This window comes from Phascolarctos cinereus, unplaced genomic scaffold, assembly GCF_003287225.1.
Source record: "Phascolarctos cinereus isolate Bilbo 61053 unplaced genomic scaffold, phaCin_HiC Scaffold_2;HRSCAF=192, whole genome shotgun sequence".
NCBI classification, from domain to species: Eukaryota; Metazoa; Chordata; class Mammalia; order Diprotodontia; family Phascolarctidae; genus Phascolarctos; species Phascolarctos cinereus.
In genome coordinates, this window is record NW_027555625.1 from 247,982,358 (window position 1) to 248,005,563 (window position 23,206).

Below are 23,206 nucleotides of genomic sequence, written 5' to 3' on the forward strand. Positions count from 1 at the left end.
AAATGGACTTGAAACCAGTTCTACCTAATTCTGAAGCTGGTTCTCTCTCCACCATGCTATGCTCCACAAATGCCAGTGTAAGTGCAGTTGTCTGCATTATCGATCTCATCTGTATTATCTGGAATGCCCATTTCACAATTGAATTCTAGAATTGTCAGGTTGGAAAGTCCATTGGGAGGCTTATATAGGCCCCCCCACCCCCGCCTTCTATATAATAGGACCACAGATTTAAAAGCGGAAGGGACCTTGGAGGTCATCTAGTATAGCACTTTCATTTTACAGATGATGAAACTGTAGCCCAGAGAGCTATAATGACTGATCCAAAGTCATAGGGGTAGCAGAGTCGGGATCTGAACTCAGCTCCTCTGACTCCAAACCCAGCATTCTTCCTATTATAGCATATGTTTGAGTCTCACCCTACACAGGTGTAACTGTCTATCTTTTCCCTTAACGAACGTCCAAAGCTAAAGGTAGAAGAACTTCGAACAGACTTGGAAAGGGGCACAGAACAGGAGCATTTTCTTTCCTTGTTTGTTAGTTCATTTGGTTAGTGAGGCCTCACTAAAGGATGTAAAAGGATTGTGAGGCTTTTTTGCCTCTTATTTTGTGTGTTTATCTGATTTTTGCTTTTGTTAATAGTTGTTGAATTTACAATTAAAAAAACAACAACAACTTTAAAAAAGGAATGTAGGGATCTGCTCCTGGCCAGGACTTTGGAGCTCTGCTTTGAAATTGTATAGTTCTTCTAAAATGACTCGATGTTTTCATAGGTCTTTTCTTCTGAGTATCACAAAGTATTTTACAGATTAATTTCCTTGATCCTCCCACAGATCTTATGTGAGGAGGGGAGGTGCCAAACATACAGCTCCGACTTTTCCTTTGAGGTTTTTCAAAGGTAGACTCTCCTTCACTATAAATGCAAGGGGCGATTGTTATTAATTTTACAGCTTAAAATGCCTTACCTTATACTTCCCACAAGCATAGCATTTCAAAATTCACAAAGTGCTTTCATACCCATTATCCCACTTCATCCTTACAATAATCCTGTGGGATAATTAGGGCAGGAATTATTGTCCCCATTTTATAGATGAGGAAGCTGAGGCTAGGAGAGGTAAAATTATTTGGCTAAAGTCACATAATTGTGATAAACTTGGCCCTAATTCGTCATGAAAGTGTAGCCACTGTTGGTCAAGCAGGTATTGGTTGGGGTGGATTAGATGATCACAAGAGAGAGAAGATAGAGCTATTCAATTATTGTCTGGAGAGAAAACTTGCTAATTATGGCATCTTCCTCTGCACTCATTTAACCTAGCTATCATGGACTATCAATTGATTTATGTAGCTTCATTAAATTCAGATTTTGGGGGATAGAAACACTCCTAGAATCACAAATTTCAGAGTGGAAAAAACTCTAAAAGTCAGCTAGTCCAATCTTTTATCTCAAGTAGCAACCTCCAGTACAAGCCTAGCCTAGAAGTTATCTTGATTGGGGCGCTCACAAAACCACCTTGGTCAGCCCATTCCTTTCTCTTTGGGAAAGTTGAATAGTTAGGAAGGTTCTCTTTTCATTGAGCCAAAGCTCTTCAGCCTCTGGGTTCTGATTTTACCTTACAAAGGGGCGTGGTGGTGGAATTTTCTTGAGACAAAGGAAAGGAATTTGAGTGAAGTAGTCAAGTTATTAAGAAGTGATAATTGCCTGGTAAAAAGGTTTAACTAGGTGTTTAAGGTTAAGGTATAAACATTCACAAGTAGTTTCAGGAATCCATATTGGAAACCTCAACCATTACGGTGAATACGGGAAATTGTGAAGAGGCTCATATTGTGTGAAATGTTTTTATTTCTACCACAGCCTAGTGCCTGTTACCATGTGCTCCCAGTGTAAGCTGATCTTTCTCCTAGAGGAGAAGGTGAAGAAGCTGGAAGAATGTTTCTACACATTCCAGGTTGTTAGAAGGAAGATTTACTGAAGCAATGGATGCAAATGCTTCCAAGGGGGGAAAAAAAAAGAACCTGAGGTAGAGGAAGGGAGCTAGCAGGTGAGAGATCATCTGGTAAAGGAAGAAGAGGAAATAGAGTAGTAGAAGTTGGTGATTCCCTGCTAGGGGTACTGAGAAAGCTATTGTAAGACCCAATAACAAAAATATAGAGGTCTATTGTCTTTCTGGGTAGCTGTGTGCTGCAGTGGATAGAGTACTTGGCCTGGGCAGTAAGACTCATCTTTTTGAGTTCAAATCTGTCCTCAGACACTTATTAGTTGTGTGACCTTGGACAAGTCATTTAACCCTGTTTGTCTCAGTTCCTCTATAAAATGGACTGGAGAAGGAATTGGCAAATCACTACAGTATCTCTGCCAAGAAAACTCCAAATGGGGTCACAAAGAGTCAGATAGGACTGAAGTGACTAAACAAAATTGTCTTTCAGGGGTTTCTATATAAGACATAACAGAGATCATTCTCAAAACTTATCTAAATAGATGACAGCTACTCATTGTGGGAAATTTAAGTAAAGCACAAATGATGCTACCAGAAGAAACTTAAAGAGCATTACAAATAATTATAAAGTTCTTGGCAAGAGACAGAAGACCACCACAGGGTGCAGGTATTTTCTTATTGTCTATCAAAGTCAAAGAGTGCAGAAGAGAAGAATTAACTTGGGAAGTGAACAGCTGGCTGAGAAAGCATGACTGAGAATGAGATTTGGATTTCTCCATTGTGGGTTTACATATAAGGTTGACAGATTCCTGGCCAGAGACTGAGTACATTTGACAAAGACTGGTAAGGATGTTTTTGTCAGATGTCATGCAAATTTAATCAACACACCATTAAACTGAAAAGGATTGGGTGGCTTGGGGGAGGATTGTGCATATCCTTGTAAATCAGAGAATTAGGGACTGCAGTAACCTCAAAGAAGGAAGTCAGTCAGCAAACTAGCATGTATTAATCATCTACTATATGTCAGGTATTGTGTTAAGTGTTGGGGATACAAAGAAAGGCAAAACAATAGTCCCTGCTATCAAGGGTTCTTGATCCTTTGATAGCACAGTCTAATGGGGGAGATGATATGCAAACAACTACGTATAAATTGTCACTAATTCACCAAGATTAAGAACTGGGAAAGGCTTCTTGCAGAAGGTGGGACTTTTGCTGAGACTTAAAGGAAGCCTGGGAAGCTAAGAGGTGGAGATGAGAAGGGATAGTGTTCTTGGTATTGGGGACTACCAGTGAGAACAGTCAGTGAGGAGATAGAGTGTTGTATGTGAGAAACAGCAAGAAAGACAGTGCCACTGTCATTGGGAGAATAGTTAAAGAAGTTGACAGCTACAAATTCTAGGAGGCATAAACCCAAGTAAGGAACCAGTAGGAAAACCCATGCTCTCAGTTGTCTGTATGTAAATGTCCAAGGTTTAAGTAACTAACAAGAACCAGTGGTCCTGATTCAAGTGGGCAAATTTGACCTCAAAGGTATTAATCACTGTAACTGGTTGTGTTGGAACACATGACTGGACTATAGCTTCAAAAGAAACACTATAGATAGAAGAAGCACTGGAGTAGTATTGCATATTTAGGAGGAATGCTCATGTTTGGAAATGTTGGAACCAGATTTGGGAAGCGTGATGGAGAGTATTTGGATGAAGGTCAAAGTAGGGAGAAATAGAAATGACTTTTGCCATTGGAATATCCTACAGACCACCTTGACAGAAAGAAGAAATGAATGAGGAGTTTGGGAAACGAATCATAAGCTTAGTGTGGAGGTATAATGTAGCAGTGATGGGAGACTTCAACTATCCAGATATCTTCTGGAACTCTCCACCAAAAGCAGTCTTGCCTTAGCAATACTTTCGTTCTTCAAAAAGTAGAGGAAAAATATAGTCTACATCTAATTCTCACTTGCTTTTACTCTGCCATCTTGGCTCCACCCCCTTAATTCTCACTTGCATAGAAGAACTGGATACTGTGGTAGAAATGATGGGAGCCTGTGGGATAAGTGATTGATAGTATTCCATTCTAGAATTTATCATAGAGAGGAAAACTAGGCATGGTCTGATATGCACTCTAGATTTTGGAAAAGCAGATTGCAATGGGTTCAGAGGAAAATTGGGTAGGATCTTAAGGAATAAAATAAGTTAGCATAGGTGGGATAGGAGATGCTCAAGAATGAAATTCTGAAGACATAAAGGGAAATACAGTAATTCAAATAACAAGGAAAAATGGGATTTGTTTGAAGAGACCCATGCATACACACAGAGAATTCATGAACCAATTTAGCTTTTTAAAAATGTACAGAAGATGGGGCACTAATACACTGTTGGCGGAACTGAACTAACTCAATCATTTTGGAGAGCAATCTGGAATTATGCCCAAGGAGTTATAAAACTGTGTATACTCTTTGACCCAGCAATATTGATATTAGGTCTGTTTCCCAAGGTGATCAGGGAAAAAGGAAAAGGATCTATCTGTTCTAAAATATTTGTAGCAGCTTTCTTTGTGGTGGCAAAGAACTGGAAATTGAAGGGATGCCTGTCAGTTGGGGAATGGCTAAGCAAATTGTGGTCTATGATTGTGATTCAATATTACTTTGCTTTAAGAAATGATTAGCAAGTTGATTTTAGAAAACCGTGGAAAGACTTACATGAAATAATGAAGAATGAAATGAGCACAGCCAAGAGAACATTGGATAGAGTTTGTTCAAACAATAGCTGTGAATGACTAAGCTATTCTGAGTATTAAAAAATATTCAAATCAGCTACAAAGGACCTATGAAGGAAAATGCTATCCATCTCCTGAGAAAGAACTGACAAACACAAGTATGAATAATATGGTTTTATATACTATACATACTTAATAGTACAGTTTTAGTGTGTCAAATGGTGACCTTCTCTAGTACAAGGTGGGGAGAGAGGGAAAGAGACAGCTTGGTGCTTGAAATGTAATAAAAAATTAAAAAAATTAAATTTAAAAAAATGTACAGAAGATAGAAGCAAGGCCAGGTAACAAAGAATGAATATGAAGGTATGTCACAGACCTATATGAATAGTGTCAAGAATTCTAAACTCAGCTGATTAACTAAGGGCAATATCACTCTAAAACATATTGGAAGAAAAATGAGTATTACAGGAGGGAGAGGATCTTTTCTTGAGGTGATTTAGGTTATGATAACAAAGAGAAGGTAGACCTACTGAATTCTGATTTTCTTCCTGTTTTCTTGGCAACGGAGAAGTACATCTACATTGGAAAAGACCACAAAAATGACTAAAGGAGTTGATACCCAAGATAAGTTAAGGGAGTGTTTTTAAGTGTCCTTGATAAATTCAAGTAAGTTGGCCTAGAAGAACCTCATCCTCCAGTCCTGAAAGAACTGACAGATGGGATTCCTGAGCCATTGTCAGTGATATATGAAAGATCATGGAGAACAGGAGAAATGCCACACAACTGAAAAAGGGCAAATGTCTTGATTTTCAAACAAGGGAAGAGAATGGAGCCTTTGAACTATAGGCCAATGGGCTTGACTGTGACTCCTGGGAAAATTCTAGAAAACATTGTGAAAGAGATGGTGGTTAAAGATCTAGAAAGGGAATCAGTGATTACAAAGAGTCAGCATGGTTTTGTTGAGAATAAGTCATGCTAGACTGATCTCATTTCCTTTTTCTGATAGGTTACTAATGTAGCAGATGAAGGAAATGCTGTGGATAGAATTTACTTAGATTTAAACAAGCTTTTGAGAAAGGATCTCATACAATTTTTATGAAAAAGGTGGAGAAATATAGGTTATATGATAATATAATCACATAGATTCTGGACCACTTGGATGGCTGGAGGCAGAGTAGTTGTTAATGGTTGAATTCCAGCATGATAGGAGAGTGCCAATGCAGTGCTCCAGGCATCCTATGCTTGGCCCTGTACTGTTGAACATTTTTATCAATGACTTGGATAAAGGCATATGTGGTATACTCATCAGATTTTCAGGAGATTAAAAAGCTGGGAGTGATAGCGAACAGTCAGAATGCAACAGGACCTTGGCAAGGCTGGAGCATTGGATTGAAACTAATCAAATGAAATTCAAGAGAGAAATATAAAGTCTTGCATTTTAGTACGAACATCAACCCTATGAGCACAAGATGGAGAAGGCATGGATAGACAGTACTTGGTCTGAAAAATATCTGGGGTTTTAGGTGGATTGCAGGGGCAGCTAGGAGGCACAGTGGATAGAGCACTGAGCTTGGAATCAGGAAGACTCACCTTCCTAGGTTCAAATCTGGCCTCAGACACTTAGTAGCTCTGTGACCTTGTGCAAGTCACTTAACCCTATTTGCCTTAGTTTCCTCATCTGTAAAATGAGCTGGAGAAGGAAATAGCAAACCACTCCAGTATCTCTTCCAAGAAAACCCCAAATGGGGTCATGAAGAGTCAGACACGACTGAAATAACTAAACAACAACAACAGTGCAATATAGATCAGCAGAATTGATATGGCAGCCCCCCCCCCCCAAAAAGCTACTTCAATCATGGGCAACATTAGAAGAAGACATAACTTCCAGAAACAGGGAGATGATAATCCCGTTATATTCTGCCTTTACCTGATGTTCTCTGGGTATTGTGTTCAATTCTTAGTGCCACAGTTTAAGAAGGACATTGACAAACCAGAGAATATCCAGAGGAGGCAAACCAGAATGGTGAAATGTCTTGAGCTCCTGAAATATGAGGATCTCTTGAAGTAGCTGGGTGTGTTTAAGCCAGGAGAAAAGAAGCCTGGGGAGGGACTGAGGTGGAACGTGAGTGTCATGTTCAAGCAATTGAAGGGCTCCCATGTGGAAGAGGATTATATTTGTTCCGTTTGGCCCCAGAGGATAGCGCTGGAGCAATGGGTAGAATTGGGAAAAATCATTAGGAAAAATCTTACAATTAGAGCTTTTCAAAAGTAGAATGGGCTGCTTGGAGAGCTGATAGTTTTCCCCTCATTGGAGGTCACTAAGCAGATATTAGATGACAGTTGTTGGCTACGTTATGGTGGGTGTTCTTTTCATGTATCGATTAAACTAGGTGGCTTCTGAGGTCCCTTCCATCTCAGTTTCTGTGATTCTGTAGGCAAGTAAAAGAAGTTCAATCTTTCTTCCCCATGACACTCCTTCAAATATTTGATGAAAACAATCATGTCCCTCTTAAGTCTCCTCTTCTCCAAGCTAAGCATTCTTAATTTTTTCAACTGATCCTGCTTGTCAAGGTTTTCTTTAAAACCTGGTGCTCACAAACAAGCATGCTCCCATCTGAATCTCAGGTATGGTATGGATTGTGAATTGTTATGAACTGGAATCAAGAAGTGGAATAAGAATGGCCAAAATATTTTGACCTGAATATTTTCAGGAGTTTATTGGTGAAGCAGAAATGGATGAAAGACTTATTGAAGAAGCTACTGATTGATTTTGCACTGGATTTTTTTCTCATGAAGGAAAGCCTGATTTCTATGCACTCAGTAAGAATCATATATCATGTCAGGGCAATCTCAGATCTTGAGACCACAGTGCCAAAGTTAGTAAGATTCTGTGCACCACCTGCTATTTAGAGATCAAAAAAGATAATATATGTGAAACACTTTGTAATTAAAGCACTAAGTGCTATTATTAGTATTGTTGTTGTTATTTTCTGATTGGTATTATAATTGGAATTTTAGCTCTATTACTTACTAGTTGTATGGCTTTAGGCAAATCACTTGACCTAAAGAGGCTAGACTTGATAGTTTCTAAGGTGTGCTCTAATGTTGTAGGACTATGGTGCTATATCCTTCTTAATTTCTGCCTTTGCCAGTCTTTTTCTCAGCAAAAACAATAAATATTTTTTACTTTTAGTTCTGCTTCTGACTGTGCAGCCCTGTATAAATCATGTCCCTCCCTTGGACATCTGTTTCCTTATCTGTAAAATGGGAAAGATGATGCTAGATGAAATTATCTTTAAGGACCCTTCCAGCTCTGACATTCAATAGGTCTATGATTTTTGTCAGTTAATCAACAGACATTTATTGTCATTAACTTTGTCTAGCCCTGTGCTAGAGTCTGTGGCAGTTATAAGGTCAAGTATAGGTCTGACTATGTCATCCCCTAATCACAAAGCTCCAAAGGCTCCTGTTTATCTTAAGGACCAACTGTAGAGTCCTCTTTGAAAGCCCTTCACCTGGCACCAGCCTACCTTTCTGCTACATGCACTCTAGAGATGGGTATGCTGACTGCATACTCATAGTCCATCTCCCACCTCTGTGCCTTTATATAGATAATTCCTCAGTCTTGAAATGCATTCCTTCATCTCCTTCTCATAGAATCCCTAGCTTCTTTCAAAGCTCAACCGAATTGCCATCTTTGACAGGAAGCCCAACCCAATACTTCCAATGGTTAGTGCTAATTATATTTTATACTTAGTTTTCCTATGTGCATATTACTTCTCCTCAACAGAATGTAAGCCTCTTGAGTACAGGTACTCTTTTTTTTTTTTTGTCTCTGAATCCCAAGTACCTGGAACACAGTAGGAGCCTAACAGATGCTTTTTTAAATGAATGAACAAAATATGCCTGGAACTCAGCAAACCATTTAGCATCTCTCATGCTATCCTTGTGGACAAGTTAGAGAGATATTGAATAAATTACACTTAACGTAGATTCAGACCTAGTTGACTATCTAGACCCAAAAAATAGTCATTAACAGGTTGGTGCTAACTTAGGAAGTCTCTAGGGAAGTATCCCTGGGTTCTGTTCTTGGTTGTCTACTGTTTGATATTTTTGATCAATGACTTGATTGAAGGTACAGCTGATGTACATAACTGGCAGGTGACAAGAAGGAAGGATGGCTAACATATTGGATGACAAAGTCAAGACAAAAAAAGGATCAGCATAACTTGGCAACCCTAAAAGTTACCGTGATCTTAGGACTGCATCAAAGGAGGTAAAATGTCCAGGATTAGGAATGCCATCATCCCACTGTTTTCTGCTCACATCAGACCACACTTAGGGTATTAATTATATTAATTGCTGAGTCCCACATTTTAGGAAAGACTAGACTTCTGAGGCTCCTTATGACCCTGTGATTCTTTGTATACCTAGAGCTTAACATAGCACCTGACATGTAGTAGGTGCTTTAGTAAATGCTAATTGTCTAACTGAGATGAATTTGTTGACTCTTGAGAAATCAGAAAAGTTCATTTACTGGGAGTCAGGAAACTTGGGTTCTAGTCTCAGCTTTGCCACCTGTACCCTAGATAAGACAAGAGGCCAAGGGGTACAATTAAAACACCATTGGTCTTGTCAGGAGTCCTGGATTTGAGTTCCAGTTCTGACACTACATGTCTTTGAGTAGATCCTTTAACTTCTCTAAGCCTCAGTTTCTTAATCTGTAAAATAAAGATACTAAATCTTTCACTAGAGAGGTAGCATGGAGGAATATTTAGAGGGCCCCAGCAAGCCTACAAGTCAGTAGACTGTGAGATCAAGTCTTACCTTTGATACCTGCATACTAGCCATGTCACCATGGGAAAGTGCCTTAACTTCTCAATATCTTTGGCAATTTTTAAATTAGTTACAATTTAAATTTAAAGAAAATTTAAATAATTTAAAGACAAATCTCAGAGGAGTTGCTGATTTTGTCAGGACAAAATAAATAAGTCTTTTCATTAAATGCCTCATGGGGTTGTGAAGAAAGCACTTTGTAAACTGCAAAGTATCAGTCAGCCAACCAGGCACCATGCTAAGTGCTGGGGTTACAAAGGATGGCAAAAAGCAGCCCCGAATGTCAAGGAGCATATGTTCTAACAGAGAAGTCAATGTGCAAAAACTATATATAAACAAGATACACACAGGAAAAATTGGGAGTGGTCTCAGATGGAAGGTCCTGAGATTAAGGAGGCCTGGGAAAGACTTCTTGCAGGAGGTAAAACTTTAGCTGAGACTTTAAGAAAGCCAGGGAAACCAGGAGGTGGAGATGAAGAGGCACAGCTTTTAGTATTCTTTAACTCAGAGTCATAGAATATTAGATGGAGTTAGAAATGGATGTGAGAAATCATCTTGTTCAGTTCTTCAGTATGACAGATGAAGAAATTGGGATTGAGAGAGGCTCAAGGAAGTATTCAGCATCATACCATGAGTCAATGGCAGAGCTAGTTTTGAAAGCTAAGGGTCTTGGTTCCAAGTACAGTGAACTTGTCTCTCTATCTCACTGCTACTGGCATTCTCAATATCTTTGTGTATCTTCTCTTGGATATGAGGAGGCAGCATAGTATGGTAGACACAACATGAATTTTAGAGCTTGAAGATCTGAGTTAAGTGCCAGGCTCCCAAACTTACTAGGTTAGGAATGTGACTCCTGGGAATTTTTTTGGGTATGCCTGGGCTAAGTCACTTAACTTTTCTGTGCCTTGGTTTCCTCATTTGTAGAAAGAGGGGGTTAGACTTGATGGCCATTAAAGTCCTTTCCAACCCTAAACCTAGGATCCTATCATAACAGGTCTAAGATCAAATGTCCTAGGGGAATTCCCTTGACATTTCCACAACCTCAGTGCTCTTCAAATAGCTTAATTTCCAGGTAACACCTTACAGATGAGGAGAATAATGCCCATTTTCTCTCCCTCCTCCTCCTTTCCTTTTCCCTTTTCTTCCTTCATCTTTACCTCCTCCTTCTTTTGTACCTTCTTCCATTTCTTAGAATCCCTAAGTCTGCAGGGTCTGAGTTGCTAAATCACTGCCTCTAAAATCATACTTTGTTCATGGAATCGCTCCTCTGTCCCAGACATCAGAAGGAGACATGGGAGACTTCTCTGCTAGTTTCTGTGCTAATTCCTTTAAGAAAGTGGACAGAGGCTGAGCTCCTAGCTCCCGGAGGTGGCTGAAGCTACATGTATAACTGTAATGAGGGTGGTTGCTGCCCCCTAACTGCAGAGCTGAGAACAGCATACACCAGCTACAGGTCTGAGCTCAGCCCCTTAGGGTATAGGGTAATGTGCACATACTATACCCTGCTTGCATTCCCAGACAAGTCACTCTTCTGGAGCAAAAGAGCTGTATGTGGGCAGATCCTTAAAGATATCTCAATTATGTAGAACCCACTAGGGAGGGGCCATTGTGAGATTCTAGAGGAATGCTTTTTTCACTTTTTCTTTTTTTACCTGAAGGTCCCTGTCAGAGAACATTCATTCATTCATTCATTCATTCATTCATTCATTCATTCATTCATTCAACAAATACATTTATTAAACATCTATTATGTGAAGGGCACTCTTCTAGGTTTTAAGAATACAAATATAGATTCATGGCTCATAGATTTAGAGGTGGAAGGGACCTTACTGTAGAAATCTTCTGGTCTAACCCCCTTGTTTTATAGATGGGGAAATTGAATCCCAAAAAGCTATAGGGACTTACACAAAGTAACATAGGTATTAATTAACTGTGACGATTTGAAAACAGAACAGGTTTTTCAACTCTAAACCTAGAGGAAGTGAAAACTTTGTTGTATAGGGAACATTGGGAGCTTTTCTGTTCCTGAGGGAAGTGGCTTCCCTTGCATCCCAAGATCCTGGAGAGGACATTTCTGCATCCCTTCCCTCCAACTTAGGTTATAGCTGTAAACAGCTAAATGGTACCCTAGATTGAACATTGGATTTGGAGCCAGGAAGACCTGTGTTCAAATCCTGCCTCAGACACAACAGCTGTGTGACTTTGAGCAAGTCACTTAACCATTCTTTGCCTCAGTTTCTTTATCTATAAAATGAGGAGCACCTACTCCACAGGGTTGTTGTGAAGATCAAATGGGATAATATTTGTAAAGTGTTTTGCAAACCTTAAATTCTAGCCAGCTCTAGGCTGTCTATCTGCATATAGGTCACCTAAATGGTGTGTAAGCTTAGGTTGCTTTAGCCCTGGAGTGTGTAGACGATAACAGCAGAAAGGGACCTTAGAGATTATCTGGTTCAGTGGTTTCCAGCATTTTTTGTTCCTTAACCCCCTTTCCTCCTCCTCCTCCTCATCAGCAACAACACATTGTGAACCCCCAGAGTAACTTAATATACTACTCATAATATTCTGCAATTATTTACTGTTTAAGGTGCCATTAAATAATTTTTAGTAAGAATCCCTTGGACCAGTATCAAGAAACTCAAGGGATTGGAGAAGCACTAAATGAGAACCACTCATCTAGTCTAATCCTCCTCATTTCACAGATAAAGGTAGTGACTTGTGAAAGGGGCAGCTAGGTGGTGCAGTGGAAAGAGGGCCTGGCCTGGAGTCAAGAAGACTCATCTTCCTGAGTTCAAATCTTACTAGCTGTGTGGCCTTGGGAAAGTCATTTAGCCCAGTTTGCCTCAGTTTCCTCATCTGTAAAATGAGCCGGGGAAGGAAATGGCAAACCCCCCAGTATCTTTGCCAAAAAAACCCCTAAATGGGGTCATGAAGAGTCAGACATGAATGAAAAAATGATTGAACAACAAAAGGTGACTTGTGAAAGATCCCAAAGTCGGCTGCTGGTAAGCACCAGAGCCAGGGTTAGAATACAAGTCTTCTGATTCTAAGTCCTGCAGTCTTTCCATCAGTATATACTGCTGTCTCTACTTCATCTTAGTGTGCTTGAATAGGTCATCACTGAGCCCCAGGGTGGCCCAGAGGAAAAAACACTGGATTTAGTCAAAGGTCGTTGTTGTTCAGTTGTGTCCCACTTTTTGTAACGTTATTTGAGGTTTTCTTGGTATATACTGGAGTGGTTTGCCATTTCCTTCTCCAGCTCATTTTACAGTTGAGGAAACTGAGGCAAATGGTATTAAATGACTTGCCTGGAGTCACACAATTTATGTGTCTGAGGCCACATTTGAACTCAGCTCTTCCTGACTCCAGACTCAGTGCTCTATCTGCTTCGCCATCTAGCTGCCCTTACTCTAAGGACCAAGATCTGAATTCTGCCCCTGTCACTTCCCACCTGTGTGACTTTGGGCAAGGTACTTTTCTTCCATGACCCAGGATTTCTTCATTTATAAAATAATGGAGGTAGGACAGATGACAGGTGTTTTGTGCTCTATGATACTGTGATTGTATTCAGGGTTAGAGTTATATATCTTATGTCACTGGGGCCTCACTACGATTCCTCGAGGTAGCTTCTACAAGTAAGCACATTATTGCCGTTTTAGAGATGAACAAACTGAGTCTTTCCTATGGTCACACAACTGATAAATATCAGAGGCAAAATTTGAATCCATCACACTCACTCTAACGTCTAGTGCACTATGCAATCTGTCACATTGCCCTTTAAGCTATCTGCTGTGGGGAGTAGAGGCACATCAGGGGTGTGTAGGGGCCAGCTCCTCTTGTTAAAGTTTCAGTGTGAGCATTTATACTTCTGGCCTGATGTCAGCTAACACGGCAATCAGGTCTCCATTTATTGTTTCATTTATTGTCTAGATTTAAGAAACTATAGGGAAAATGTTAACAATGAAGAGTAAACTTAAAAGCCTCTTCTGCAGTAATTTTTTCCCCCCTGGAAAGCCACTTGTTAAATATGTTACTAGCATGCCCCTGGGAAGGGTGCATTTTAAGCAAAGTTCCAATGGCAGAATAAACCTGGCCCCTTTAACAAATCATAAAATGAAAGAGCCCTGGGAGGCTATCTAAGCCAACCCCCTAATTTTATGGATAAGGAAATTAAAGCTCAGAACAGCTGAGTGATTTGCCCAAGGTCATATAGGTGGTGAGGGGCAGAGCCAGTATAGTGTGCCACAGAATACAAATTTGTTTAAACATCAGATTGGGAAAAAAAAAGTAATGAGAAGGATACATTTGTTGGGGATGCATGGGTTATCTCCTGTTTGGAGGTTAGTCCGGCCTTTGCTCCCCATGCAAACCGCCCAAGGTGAGTCACCCAGTGTCCCTGCCTGTCGCCCTGAGTATCCACAGAACATCTCTCTTGAGTCCAAGTTCAGCTGGTGCCAGGGGCAAAGTCTCCACTTCAGCGCTATTTGCTTATAGAAATATATTAGTTATGGGTTGAATGAACCCAAGTCATTAAGAAAAAAAAAAACGCCCTTTCCATCCTCCTGCTTGAAGGAACAGCGGAACCAGTTTGGCAGAGCTTGGCGGGTTTTTCCTCTTCAGGCATATTCCCATCAGCCTTACAGGATCTGGGGCCGTGCTGAGGGTGTGACTGGTGTGGCCATGTCCATGAGCTAAGTAAGGCAGGGTGGGGGTGGGGTCTAGCCCTGGGGCTGGAGCTTTTAAAATGGGCAAAGGGATTTGTATATATATTTTTTCCGGGCCCTTTGAGTTCTCAACTAATTAGAACACTGAAGGCTTAATTTCTGATCTCAGTTCTGCTACTTTCTGGCTGTGTGACCTTGGAAAAGTAATTTTCTCTCTGTGTGTCTCAGATTCTTCCTCTGTGAAATGAGGGGTTTGAAGGATCTCTAAGACTCCTTTCAGTTCTAACATTGCATTGCATGTGTCTCTATAAAAACTCTAGTGCTTAGAAGTATATATACAGCATATACTCAATTAATGGAAGCAGCCTGGACCTAACCCATGTTGGAGCCCTCCTGGACTGGACAGAACGATTCTGAGCAGAGGAGGAGGGTGTGCCCTGTGAGAGGGCCAGTTTTGAGGAGTAGCTGTGCTGGCTTATCCTGACTTTTGGTCACTGCCTTCCCCATTCCCTCCTTTTCTGCACATTTCCCCTAAAACCAAATGCCTTGGTCTGTGCTCCAGGAGACAAAGTCTAGAGGACCTGGGGTAGCGAAGGATGTTGTCTAGGACAGGGTTGATTCCTGCCCCACCCCCTATATGTGTTGCAAACATTATTACCATGGACTTTTAGGGTATGGGACCTCCCCTAGATCCAAGGGGGACACCCCCCTCCCCCCTGTGGACACTCATCTAAATGGACAGAGGCATGCAGGACTATTTGAATGTAAACAAGTAAAAATTCTTGGTGTCCAGAGCTCCTGGTTTCCAGACTTCTGCTGGTGGGCTGGGAAGGGTAGGCTAGGCAAGTATGGTGTCATAAGAACAGCTTTGGAGTCAGGAGACCTGGATTCTAGTCAGTCAGTCAACAAATATTTATTCAGGGCCTGTTGTTATTCACTTGTTTCAGTTGTGTTCGACTTTTCATATCCCCACTTCAGGTTTTCTTGGCAAAGACAAAGGAGAAGTTTTCCATTTCCTTCTCCAGCTCATTTTATAGATGAGGAAACTGAGGCAAACAGGATTAAGTGACTTGCCCAAGGTCACACAGCTAGTAAGTATCTGAGGCCAGATTTGAGCTCAGGAAGATGAGTCTTCCTGACCGCAGGCCTGATGCTCCATCCATTACACCACCAATCGCCCCTATTCAGGGTCTACTATGTGCTAAGTGCTAGCTAGTATACGCTCTGCTACCTACCTTGGGTGAATCAGTTCTTTCTGCTCCCCACTTGCCTCATTTTTCTTTATCCTTCAAGTATCAGTTCAAACCACTTAACCAACGTATTAGTAAGCATTCTTACAATGTGATAGGTAATGTTCAGAGTGCTAGGGGGTGCAGATGCAAAATATGAAACCATCTCTACTCTCCTGGAGTATCCCTGTCTTCTCTGAAATCTCCCCCTTCAGAAATCCTTCTGGAGTTTGCACCTTTCTCCTTTATCCCACCATTCAAACACCCATTAGAAACATGGAGAAGAATAAATAGATGGTCCTGAATGTTTTATCTTACTCTGTAGTTGTCTGCTCTGCCTCGCTTGCTAGTCTGTGAGCTCCCTGAAGAATCAGCTTGATACATCAGCAAGGCTGGGATTGGAGTTCTGGGTTCAAATCCCACTCTGCACACTCTATCACCTGTACAATCTCAGAAAAGTTACTTCCTTCCCTGGCCTTCAGTCCTCATTTATAAAATGATTAATGTGGATTAGATGACCTTCAAAGTCCCCTTCAGCCTTAACTTCTATGGGTTTATGAAAGTAAGAGCCTCATTCTATGCATTGAGCTTAGGGCTGGCTGGAACTGGGCAGATACTCAATAACTGGTGAATGAATGAACAAATCTTTAAATAAGGAACTTGGGCTAGATCTCTGAGTTCCCTTCTAGCTGAGATTCTAAAAAGCATGACCTTTGGCCTCTTCATTCCTTCCTCTCTGCCACCCCAGAGATTTTCCTCCTGCAGGGAAGGGAAGCTAAAAACTGCTTTTATGCTGGGCATTTCACCGTGAGGCTGTTCAGTGGTTGTTGTCCATCCAGTTTCTTTGCGTGCTCATCAGCCGTGGAAGCCAATGGGGGAGTTGGGAGTTTCAGAGCCTCCTAGCTCAAGTAACTGAGCTGGGTCTTGGTTTCAGATTTCCTGCCCTTCAGGTTCTATTCTGGAATCCTCCTCCTCCTCCTCCTCTGCCCACTATTGTTTTGCTCTGTGTTCTTTGGGTTTTATTTTAAAATCCCCCATTTCCCAGATGCCTCTCCTTTGGGGAGGGGTGTGTGCTGAGGCTTTTGTGGAATGTTGTGGGGGGTGGGGGGTGGGGGTGGATCATCCCCAGCACAGCTTCCTCAGGCAACAGGATCCTCAGTTTAGTGGGCACTCTTGAAAACCTCCTACTCCGCCGGTCTGCCCTAGCCCAGGCTAGCTGGGAGTTCATGCAAAGCCTGCCCACAGATAACCTGGAGACCTGTCTCTCATTGGCTGCTTTTAGTCCTGGAGCCTGGAGCGGTTACTGAAGACTTGGTGGAAAGATTTTAGAGACTTTTTTTTTTTACCCTTCCTTGACAAAAGGGAGGTTTTTGGTTTCAGGGCTATGGAAATGTCAGACTAGGGTGGGATGACCCACTTTTGGAGTTAGGCAGGTCCACCCCAAGAAGGCCAATTTCTTGAGTGGCCTAAGGAAAGGACCCATTCATTCATCAACTATTTGTTTGTCCTTGCCCTTTGAATGATCCCTTGCTCTGTCTTCTTTTCCAGCCCAGGCTTGATATGTGAAGGTAGGAGATTGTCTCTGGTAATCTGTTTTTCTTAGGTCAGACTTATAGGGTAGCTTCAGAAGGATGACATCTCAAAAAAAAAAATCAAACGATGCAACTAATAATAGAGCACTGGGTCTGGAGTCAAGAAGATCTGAGTTCAAATCCAGCCTCAGATAACTTCCTAGCTATGTGATCCTGGGCAAGTTGCTTAAATCTCTATCTCAGTTTTCTCAGCAGTAAAATGGGGATGAAAATAGCACCTACCTCCCGGGGTTGTTATGAGGATCAATTGATATAAATTGATCTGTACAGTGCTTAGCACAGAACCTGGCACACAGTAGGTACTTAATAAATGCTTATTGCCTTCTCTTCAATGACCTTCAATGCTCTGAATCCTTTTCATCCATACTCTTCCCAGTGGTTTTTCTCCATTTCTTTTGGGATGTGGATCCTTTTCAGCTGCACTGGGCCACTAAAGTTCTAAATGTGTTTCATTCACATAGGAGCATGTGAATTGTGAGCCAGGATTTTCATGGAAATGACATTTTATTTAATATCTATTCCTTAAAGAGAACAGATATAGCAGAGATTCTCAGAGGTTGAAGGACCCCAGAGGTCATCCAGTCCAACTCATGTTTGAGTAGAAATCTGTCCTCTAAGTTTCTATTTGAAGACTTCCAGTGATGGGGAACTCACTGTGACATGGGAACTGATTGTTAGAGGCAGAACATTCCACTTCTGGACAACTACAATTATTAGGAAGTTTTTTCCTCTACATTGATCCAAAATCTGTCTCCCTGAAGCTATTACCTATTGCTCTCATTTCTATTCTATGGGACCAAAACAAGCTTAATCTCTCTTCCTTATGATAGCTCTTCAAATATTTGGCAACAGCAATAATAATAATAGTCTACATTTACATATCTTTTTATAGCTTGCAAAGTCCCTTGGATGGCATAACTTCCAATGCCCTCCCATTATTCTCATCAATTTGGGTTTTTAATGTTTAACTATTAACATTCTACTCTATAGGCTTCCCCTCTTTTCCTTTTAGGGAGTTCAACACCTGCCCTCCAACACTTGGTGGTGCTCAGAAGATTCTGGACAGGAGTCACCAGGGGCTCACATCTCCACATTATAGAAAGCTTCCAAGTCCCAGTAGATAGGACTTATTTCACTACAACAACATCCTAACATTAAGAAAGAGTTTGGATGGTCCCCTGGAATTTGTGGTAACAAAGTATGGGCTGACTTTGTGAAGGATAAGCATGACCACTCAACAGATGAGTCAAGGACAGACCCTCGAAGTCTACTTCCTAATTCCCTTACCCAATATGTTCAACATGCTCTGTTCCCTTTAGTGAAAGGGAAAGTACAGAGAAGCTTCACCCACTTTGCGCCAGGGAAGCTCTGTTTGTTAGATAAAGCAGTGTGAAGCCTGTCTGAGAACAGACAATAGCAGCAGTATCCTGGCCCTACAAAGCCATTCACTGTATTTGGATCCCTATGTGTGTGAAGTGTTCCAGTAGGCCTCTCAATAAGGGCCCTGTATTTGCCTGTTGGAGTCTATATTTGCTTAGGAAGAAGAGAAGTTTCTAATGGGTGTTTCCAATTGTATTACCCTTTCTTGCCCTATCCCATAGTTGTAATATTTTTCCTAAACCAGAGACTAGAAGGCCAAGACAAGTTTTTCTGTGCTGTACTGTCCTGAAGCAAAGGGAAGACAAGTCAGTGAATTCAGTCAGATTATCTGGATTTTCTCTCTCCCTCTCTCTCTTTCTCTTTCACCTCTCTTCTATCTCTCTTTCCCCTTCTCTCCTTCACCCTCTTTTCTCTCTCTCTCTCTCTCTCTCTCTCTCTCTCTCTCTCTCTTCTTCTTCTTCTTCTTCTTCTTCTTCTTCTTCTCCTCCTTCTCTTCCTCCTCCTTCTCTTCCTCCTCCTCCTCCTCCCTTTCCTCTTTCTTCCCCTCCTCCTCCTCTCTCTCTTCTCTCTGTCTCTACTATCTCCACTGTCTCTTTTTTCTCTGTCTCTGTCCATCTGTCTGTTCTCTCTCTCTCTCTCTCTCTCTCTCTCTCTCTCTCTCTCTCTCTCTCTCTCTCTCTCTCTCTCTCTCCTTTTTCCCTCCTCTCCCCAGAGATTGAGTCCCTCTCTTAAGGAGACTACTTGAAATCAACCTCCCTTAGAATTGCACTTTCAGGATAACAGTAGCCTGCAGGGATCTCACCTAGGTGCCAGCCTTTATCTGGCTTAACTAGGTCCAGGAACCAGTGACTAGTCCTATGCTGGGTAATGAGAGGTTGGCAGGAGAAGGAGAAAACTCAGTCCTTGCCCTTGGGGAGTTTGCAGTCTGTTTTGACAGACAAGTTTCAAAGCCATGAAACAATTAGCGAAGGCTATAGGACAGTGTGATGAGGTGTTCAGTTGTACGGCACAGACATTCAGAGAACAGGGCAGAAAGTAATAAGGTGCTAATTGTGTGCTGGAGAAGGGAGGCAGCCCGGTACAGTGGAAAGACAACTGCAGTTAGGGGACCTGGGTTGGAATCTTGGCTCTGGGACTTACAACCTGTGTGACCTTGTCAAGTAACTTCCCCTGCTCTAGGCCTCAGTTTCCTCATCGGTAAAATGAAGAAGTTTGATTAGATGTGACCTTTAACATTCCTTCTGCTGCTACATCTACATGTGGATATATGTCCATTATTCCAAATGCTGGATGGTGCAGCTCATAAAGCACCAGGCCTGGAGTCAGGAAGACTCATCTTCCTAACTTCAAATCAGGTCTCAGACACTTACTAGCTGTGTGATCCTGGGCAAGTCACTTAACCCTGTTTATCTCAGTTTCTTCATCTGTAAAATGAGATGGAAAAGGAAATGGAAAACTGCTCCAATATCTTTGCCAAGAAAACCCCAAATGGGGTCACAAAGAGTCGGACATGATTGCAAATGACTCAAAGACAACAAAAATGGATAGAGTGCTGGGCCTGGAGTCAGGAGGAGCTGAATTTCACGTCTGGCCCAAGACATTTTCAAGCTTTGTGAACCTGGCAAAGTCACCTAACTTCTGTCTGCCTCAGTTTCCTTAACTGTTAAATGGAGATAACAAAAGCCCCTTACTTCCCAGGGTTTTTGTGAAGATCAAATGAGATTATATTTGTAAAGTGCTTATCACAATGCCTGGCACATAGTAAGTGCTTAAAAAATACTTGTTTCATTCATTCATTCATGTTTATTACACATCTCTATGTGGCTATCCTGCTGTCACTCTCCATTCAGATTAATCAAAACTCAATTTGTTATCCTTTCCCCTTCCCTTCTTAGATGGTTTTTCCTTCCCAACAACCTCAACTCAGCCTCAGTTTCCTTATCTGCAAAAATAGATGATGATGCTTACATGTACTACCTACTTTTCAGGGCTTATTATGAGGAAAGAACTTTCTAAACATTAACATCTTGCAGAAATGTGAGTTATGACTGAACATACATTTCTATGTACACATACAAACACCCTGATATAAACTTGCACACAGACACTCCTGTAGATGCTACATGTATATACATGAACAGCCTTGACCACATATGCAAATGATGGATGGTTTGTACCCACTTGTGGACACACACACACACATGCTGGTACAATATGCATACCTGGCAGCACACACATGCATGCCTACGATCATAGACATGCACATTACAGGCTGGCACAGCTACACATGCACGTATATGAGAACAATGCAGGATTGAGGCACAGCCTAGGACCCAAGGTGTCAACTTGCTCTCCTGTCCCCTGCAGCTCAGGTAACAGAAACCACTGCAACCTGACTCCTGCACCAGGGTGAAGTCAAACAGCTACCTTTGGGGTGGAGTACAAAGGATGGCCTGGCATGAGGGTTGGGGGCTGGGTGGAAGCTAGAGCAGATTTGGTGGAACATATTCTGGGATTCAGGGGCTGTCTTTGCAGGAGAACAATGAATTCACTGGTGCTGGGAATGGGGACAATATCTCTAAAATGGGGTAAAGCTAGAAGCACAAAGGATGTCTTACTCCAGCTCAGAGAGCCATGCTAGCTATCACACACCTCAAAGGGAATGATGGGGGAGGAGTGGGGATGGGGAAGGAGACTTTTCCCTCTTCCCACATCCAGTCCCCATAGTCCCTCTCTCACTCACAAATACACCCAAATAAAGAGTTTGGGGACATGTCCTTTTGTATAGCTGAGTTCTCACCCAACAGACCAATGCCCTTCATGCCATCTACTTGCTGCCCTCACCTCTCCATATTCTCTGCTCCAGACTGGGGATAGAAAAGAAATGAAAAAAGAATTGAGGTTCTGTCCAAATGACTATTCTCAAGAGAAGCCAGGGCAGACATCCTGCTTTCCTGAATCCACTCACTTGATGTTTCCCACCCAGCCTAGTGGTCCTCCTTGTAGTGGATTCCATTCCCTCTTCCAGTTCCATTTAAGGCAATAGTTTTATTCACTCCTTTCCAGCTGAAGCAACTGGGGCAAGCTCCAGGCATTCTGGTCCTCCTTTGCAAGGGGGGAGGAGTAAGAAATCACTTTTATGGGCAGCTGTGACTTTGTAGGGAAAACCAAGCCCTCCCCAGCCAACTGAGTGACTAGGGAAATGTTTTGGGATTCCAGGCTTGGATTCAAATGCATAGAGCCCATTCAGAGAGGAGAGCAGAACTTAGAGCCCTGCTTAACAACAGAGAGAGTCCCCTTGCCACACTGAGGATAGCACCTGGAGCTCAGCTACCTCACATACTGGAGGAAACTTAAGCTCCCGAGAGCCATCTCCCTTTCTCTTCCTCCCCAAAGGTTACACACCGAAGTCAACGCTTCTTTCTTTCTGTTTCATAGACTTTACTGACTTCTAGAACATCAGGGCCAGTCACAGGCCCTTGGTACTTACATCATGGCTCTGCCCCTCTGGTCTTCTGGTGCCCGGTCTCAGCCTCTACCTTTGAGTCAAGAAATGATCTCCTGGTACACAGGAGAGCTATAAAGGAGCAGTGTGTGAACTTGCACAGACAATAAGCCATAATTTTTGACCAAACTCGCTATACTGGTTTGTGTTTCTTCAATCCAGAAGCAGAAAGGAGGGAAAGCCAAGCTGAAGTTGCTGAACGAGTTCTGCTATAACACAAAAAAGTGGTAAAACGGGTAGGGTGTGAACTCAAATAGAGATCTGATTGTTTTCTCATAATTACGGCTCGGCCTGTACTGTTGGTTGAAGTCAATCCAGTTAACAAACAGGTCGAGTTCAATAAATGCATTCTGACATTAAAGTCACTTTTGTTTTGGGCAGTGGGGAAAATATCATCGCTTGGGTAGGAGGAAGAAAACTCTGTAGCTGTGTCTTGTTTCCTAGAACCGTAGGATATCAGAGGTGAAAGAGGGCCTTAGAGGTCATTTAATTACCATTTTACAGAAGAGGGAACTTGAGGCTCAGAGGTTACTGGGTAGTGAAGTAGCTTAGACACTAAACCTGGAGTCAGGAAGACAAGCTCAAATCTGGCCTCAGACACTTACTAGCTGAGTGCCTCTGGGCAAGTCATTGAACAGCTCTGTGCCTCAGTTTCCTCATCTGTAAAATGAGGATAGCAATTGTACCTACCTCCCAGGGTTGTTGTGAGGATCAAAGAATAACTATAAAGTGCTTAGCACAATGCCTGGCACATAGTAAGTACTATATAAATGCTAACTATTATTATTATTATTAGTAGTAGTATTTTTATTTTTATCTGTAAAATGGGGATAATAATAATAGCACCTATCTTATAGGAGTGTTTTGAGGAACAAATGAGAAATCTATGTAAAGTACTTTGTGAAGCTTGACGTGTTATTAAAACGCTGACTATTATTATTGTTAATCAATCAATAAACATTTATTAAATTCCTATTATATGCCAGGCACTGTGCTAAGTGCTGGGGATACAAAAATATGCAAAAGATAGTCCCTGTTCTCTAGGACCTCACAATCTAATGGAAGAGACAATAAATAAACAGATATATACAAGCAAATATATACACAGGATAAACAGGAAATAATTAGCAGAGGGAAGGCAGTAGATTTAAGAGGGTCTGAGAAAAGCTTTCTGTAGAAGATAGGATTTTAAGGAAACCCAGGAAGTCAGGAGGCAGAGATGAGGAGGGACAGCACTCCAGGCATGGGGGCTGTCCGAGGAAATGCCCAGAGCCAAGATATGGAGTGTCTTGTTCATAGGACAGCAAGGAGGCCAGTGTCACTAGAGAGTACCGAATAAGGTATAAGAAGGCTG

The 23,206-nt window shown here is 41.7% G+C and overlaps 1 protein-coding gene across 1 annotated transcript in view; it reads right to left on the bottom strand.

Moving 5' to 3' along the window:
- The window catches only part of RBBP8NL (RBBP8 N-terminal like), a 74,434-nt gene extending 52,476 nt beyond the window's left edge, over positions 1-21,958 (bottom strand). The window contains exon 1 of the mRNA XM_020981532.2: positions 21,838-21,958. The gene's annotated coding sequence lies outside the window, so the exon portion shown is untranslated. The remainder of the gene's footprint in view (positions 1-21,837) is intronic.
- Between the last annotated feature and the right edge of the window lie 1,248 nt (positions 21,959-23,206).